A 6,000-nucleotide genomic window follows, 5' to 3' on the forward strand; every position below is an offset into this window, starting at 1 on the left:
CTGCAGAGGTGAGCTTGTGCTGTTCAATGTTGCCAAAGCAAACCCCTGCTTCCCTGGGGATCTCAGCTTGGTGATGCAGCAGACCCTCCTCTTTTTAACAAGGCTATTGTCCCACCTACAAGGCTCAGCCATGTGGAGGTGGTGTGTAGGACTGGCTCTGGTCCATTCTACCTATGTTTGTCCCTCTGCACTCGGTGGAACCTACCTACAGGAGGATGATTTGCATTAGCTTGTCCTCTCTTGCTTCCTTTGGGTTGATAACATTAAGAGCCTGCCAATTTGTATTCCAGTACTGCCAGTACGAAAGGCTTAATACTCACAGAAAAGGTCGGAGTGATAGGAGAAGAAACTCATGTAACTGTACACGGGAATCAATAGTAAGAGGAAGCAGCCTGTATCCCCAGATAATTATTGTGAAATGTGATGCTCCAGACAATGAACGGACTCAAGTTCTTATTGTCTGAAAAGCCTTCTTGCCACCTCTTTCTTCTGACACAAACTCCACCCTCTTGGCAGAATCAACAAAGAAAAAGAGCAATAGAAAGTAACAGCTTAAACATTGGTGCTAGGCAGATGTTTCATTAATGTCAATTGCAGCCATGTCTTACCAAAGGGTTTGTGATCTGTTTCCAGGTTCATAAATTACCTTCTTTCTTCCCCCCGCCTCCCCCTTCCAGAGTTAAAACATCATGCTCTAAATGGAATTAAGCTGAGGCATAGTCCCTCAAAGCAGCTTTCCCCCCCCCCCCACACCCCTTTGATTAAAAGCCAGAAGTGTGTTCAATTCTTCATGGTACACACTTCCTTTTAATTCTATTAAATGTTAAAGCTTGTTAAGAAAACCCCTGAATGCTGAATAGCTAAACACTATTCCAAGAGAATGCAGACTATTTGTGCTATCTGCTTAAGACAAGAGGCATGTGTGCATTCAATCAAAAACCCCCAGCAGCATTTCTGCAAGCACACCTATATGGCAAATGACCTTCCTGTTAAAATCCCAAATTTTCAGTTGAGTTGAGTTGCTTCACTAAGTACAGAAATCCTTTTTGCCCTGCTCACAACTTTTTCAGATGAATCCTGCATCCCAGCAGAGCCTAAGCAGCACTTTAAAAGCCTTAGATCAATTCCTCCTGTGTTGCAAAAAAAACCCCAAACCCAACCACCAAACAAAACAAACCCCTATGTATGTTACAAAGCAAGACATTAAACTGTATTGAGTGGCACTATCATTAAGAAGAGATTGGTTTACCTAATCTGCACCCCTGCTGGTAGGGGCTGGTTGGCTTACAAAAGACTGAAACGTTCCACTAAAAGGACATCGCATGCCCTGCACAGCATAAACAACAAACCATATCTGCAGAGCAGGCAGCATGAGAGAAACACACACTGTATAGAATGTTTTTATTTTTGCCTCTTCTGCAAGCAAATGTGAAAGACACACACACACACACCCCCCAAAGCAACATAAATTGATACAGATTTGGATCTGCTCTGCCCTTTCACTTAGCAGCTAAAACCATGGGAGAATAAAGCCGTGCAGCTTGTTGTTACTATTGCTATGATTTATCACCAGCCTCCTGAAATTTCAGATTCTTTTCAGTGTTTGAGGTTTCAGAAGCAGATTTTCACCTGAGAAGTCTAATTGTGGCTTTCCAGTATCTGAAGGGGGCCTACAGGAAGGCTGGGGAAGGACTTCTCAGGATCTCAGGTAGTGATAGGACTAGGGGGAAAGGAATGAAGCTGGAGGTGGGGAGATTCAGGCTAGATGTGAGGAGGAGGTTCTTCACCATGAGAGTGGTGAAACCCTGGAATGGGTTGTCCAGGGAGGTGGTCGAGGCCCCGTCCCTGGGGGTGTTTAAGCCCAGGCTGGATGAGGCTCTGTCCAGCCTGATCTAGTGTGGGGTGTCCCTGCCCATGGCAGGGGGCTTGGAACTGGATGATCCTTGTGGTCCCTTCCAACCCTGAATGAAACTATGAAACTATAAGTGATTTACATCATTGCTAGAAGACCCTTGGGAGTCAGGGATCACATGATTCATCACTGGGTAGGTCAAACCCTTTTTTTTGTGTGTGGGTCTCATGAATTTAAAACAAGTCTAAGGGGTTTAAAATCACCTCTGTGTTATCAACTCTGATAATGCAGAAAAAAAAGCACAAATGCAGAGGGTGGGATCCAGTGACATCTAGCCAGCAGCTTCTGAAGCATTTCAGGCATTTCCCTGGACACACTCCAACAGTTCCACGTCTGTGTGCTGGCAGCTCCAGAACTGGACACAGTACTTACTTCAGGTGGGGTCTAGAGAGGGAAAGCGCCTTCCCTCAACCTTCTGCCCACTCTTCAATTGATGCAGCCTAGAAAACAGTTGGCTTCCTAGGCTGCAAGCATGCAATGCTTCCCTCCTCAACCAGCACTCCCAAGTCCTCCTCAGGACTGCTATCTCCTCCCAGCCTGTATTTGTGCTTGGGATTATCCTGGCCCATGCACAGGACCTTGTGCTTGGGTTTGTTTGAACTTCATGAGGTTAGCATTGGCCCACCTCCCCAGCCTGTCAAGGTCCCTCTGGATGGCATCCCTTCCCTCCAGTGTGTCAGCCGCACCACACAGCTTGGTATCATCAGTGAAATCGCTGAGGTTCTACACCCTAGCACAGAAAAGAATAAATCCCATTTTCCTTTTGCAACAAACATCCTGCTGAACTCCACAACTTCTGAGAAACACAGAGCTTAAAACTACAAGTGACTGTATCCAGGCAGACCCAACACACAGAGCATAGCCAGCCAGTGATACAACACTATATGAATACTTCAAAATGGAAATCTCTTTCAGAAGTCCCATCATTATCTGCTTATAGCCTGAAATACGTAGTTTGTTTACTCCAAGTCAGAAATACAGCTCATGAACATTACCAGTCAGAAAATTATCTGGTCACTTGTGTTTGAGCCAGACTCAGTATTGCTGCAAAGGGATGAAATTTCAGTAAAGTCAATGGAGTTATGCCAGTGCTCAGTTTAGTCAGCTCACTGCTGTCATATGCCCATATGAAGAAGTCAGATGGAAAAGATTATTTCATGCTGCAACTATAAATAAAATTAACTTTATGAAGCTCCCCACCCCAGGTTTGTTTTTCTTCCATTCACTCTTATTCTGCTAACATCACCGCCATTGATTCTACAATATGTCACTGCTCTATATAGTGTAACATTAGAATTGTTTTCTCTCAGCAGTGAGAGGTGCCTAAAATCACAGAGTATTCTGTGCTGGTAGAATAAAATCCAGTTTAAAAAGACACTTCTAGAGCCACCCTCTGCAGATGCCTCAGAACAGCTCCCCCCATCCAGTACAAGCCATCAGTTCTGGCACTGCTGGGAAGTTGCTGATGTGCAGGACAGGCAGCCTTACAAAACTCTGGTTTTGTTATGACTGAGGCTGCAGAGTACAATTAAATTGTATCTCATGCTTCACATCTCAATCTTTTTCATAGATTAAGGCTGGAAAAAGGTCTTTGAGTCCAACAATCAACCCAACACCATCATGCCTGCTGAACCATGTCCTGAAGTGAACATGTCTACACATTTTTTGAACTTCAGGGACAGTAACTCTACCACCTGCCTGGGCAGCCTGTTCCAATGCCTAATCAGTCCTTCAGTAAACATATTTATCATAATATCCAGCCTAAACCACCCCCAGTGCAACTTGAGGCCCTTTAATGGCATTCTCACATTAGTAAACATATATATCAGCACACAATTTTGTGGACAAACCCAGTTCACCCAAGAAGGTAGAAGATGTCTGAAATGCAGAAGATGGACTGCACTAGTTTGTACTGACCACAGTGCCCAGCAGATTTGTTTCACAGGACCTCAGGGTTGGTACAAGACACACATATGATCCACCACAGTATCCTTAGAGTGCTTTGCTTTTGACATAAAGTATCCTTAGAGTGTTTTGCTTTTGACTTAAAATTAACATAGACAAGAGTGTTTATTAAAAGTAACTTTGCAACTCCGACTTGGATGCAAGATCTTTCTCTAGTATTCTGCTTTTAACACATTGTTTGAGTGACCAGATTGATCTGGGAGGTGTTTTGGTAAACATGCAACCTGATCTTTGGTCACAGAGAAAACAAGAAATTGAGCTCCTAAGCAAGTGTGTGACTTGAAGTCTACATAAATAAAAGAAGTATAGAAGTTGAAGTGTTGCTGCTTAAATTGCTGTGGAGTGTCCCACTCATTTACAAATCCCCTGGTTTAAGAACTGCACATCATGTAGGTCACCTGTGTGTTATTCTAGTAGCTCAAATAAGAATATTTGGTTAAGACAATTAGAATTAAATTGAAGAATCACAATTCTGACTTCCTGCTTAATGTAGGTCAGTAAGGTACAAACATGCTTTGTCCTTGGACCATTTAATTCTCAGCATTGATGCCTTCTGAGCCAAGCATCAGGAGGTCATTCCAGTACAGGGGAACATCCCTTTAGCTTCTGGAGGAAGATTGATTGCCATCTACTCACAAGGTGAGTAGTGTGAAGCACCCAAAAGAAATGCATTAATGGGAAGAGATAGATAGCCTCCCTAAATTTCAGAACTGACTGAATCCTTACAAGAGAACATTCTGTACATGATCCGAGGGTGAAAATTACAAAGAGCAGAAAACTGCACTAAATCAGGATGTGACAAGCAGTGCAGGAAGCTAAAATGAACAGCAGCAAACACGCCTTAAGAAATGCAAGGGGCAGTCACAGAACCACCAAGGTTGGAAGACACCTCAAAGATCATCAAGTCCAACCTGTCACCACAGATCTCATGACTAAACCATGGCACCCTTACAAGACTCCCATCTCCAAACCACTCGAGGAAAGTCAGTTCATTCCTGGAAGCCCTTGCTGGAAGACACCACTGAGCTTACATTCTGTGACCTTTCTGGAAGCTGGAACCTGACCCCAGCAGCCACTATGACAACATCTTTACTTAGAACAGCCCCTGTGGTTACAAGATAGAACAGACAACCCAGACAGAAGTGAAAAGGAAGCAGACAGCTATAATAAAGCATTTTCAAATGCAAATGTTACTTGTCTTTTGCTTCTGTGTTTGAAGATGATAATTGCTGCCAGGATAAGCTCATGAAGTCTGGATTAAAACCACAAGAAGAAACATCGATTTTGCATTGTATTAAGAGCAGAACTCAAGAACTAGTTTTAAAATCTTTAAATGGAATCACATATCCCAAAACCACAGTTACTTCATTTATACAGGTGTTCAAGAGGGGATTGGACGTGGCACTTGGTGCCATGGTTTAGTCATGAGGTCTGTGGACAGGTTGGAAGTGATGATTTTTGAGGTCCCTTCCAACCTTGCTGATTCTGTGATATGTCACTTCCAGGTGTTACCAATATAAATCATAGAATCAATAAGGTTGGAAAACCCCTCAGAGATCATGAAGTCCAACCTGTCACCCAAGACCTCATGACTACTAAACCGTGGCACCAGATTAAAGCATAAAAATATGACCTGAGAAAGTTAACTCCAGCAGACCTCTCAAGTAATCTGAAATACTTAACCCCCTAGAAGGGTGTAACAAACTCTAAAAGCACAACATAACAATACATCAAACAACAATGTCTACTCAGTGCTATATATACACATTCAGTTTAAGAAAGCCAGTCTCCCTTGCACAGAGATAAGAAAGCTGAGCTGTGTAAAACAAAAGCTACCTAACATTTTACTTGAGACTATATTTAGCATTTGCTTCATTGTGCTTTAATTGCTGCAACTGCCTCTAAAGAAACATTGAAAAAAACCAAAATAAACCTGTGTGGGTTGGTTTGTTGTTGTTTTTTTCATAGAATCAATAAGGTTGGAAAAGACCTCAAAGATCATCAAGTCCAACCTGTCACCCAACACCTCATGACTACTAGACCATGGCACCAAGTGCCACATCCAGTCCCCTCTTGAACACCTCCAGGGATGGGGACTCCACCACATTAAACTCCTTTTAAAA

This window comes from Melanerpes formicivorus, unplaced genomic scaffold (assembly GCF_026170545.1).
Source record: "Melanerpes formicivorus ecotype bairdi unplaced genomic scaffold, bMelFor1.0.p_v2 SCAF_63, whole genome shotgun sequence".
In the NCBI taxonomy this organism is placed as follows: Eukaryota; Metazoa; Chordata; class Aves; order Piciformes; family Picidae; genus Melanerpes; species Melanerpes formicivorus.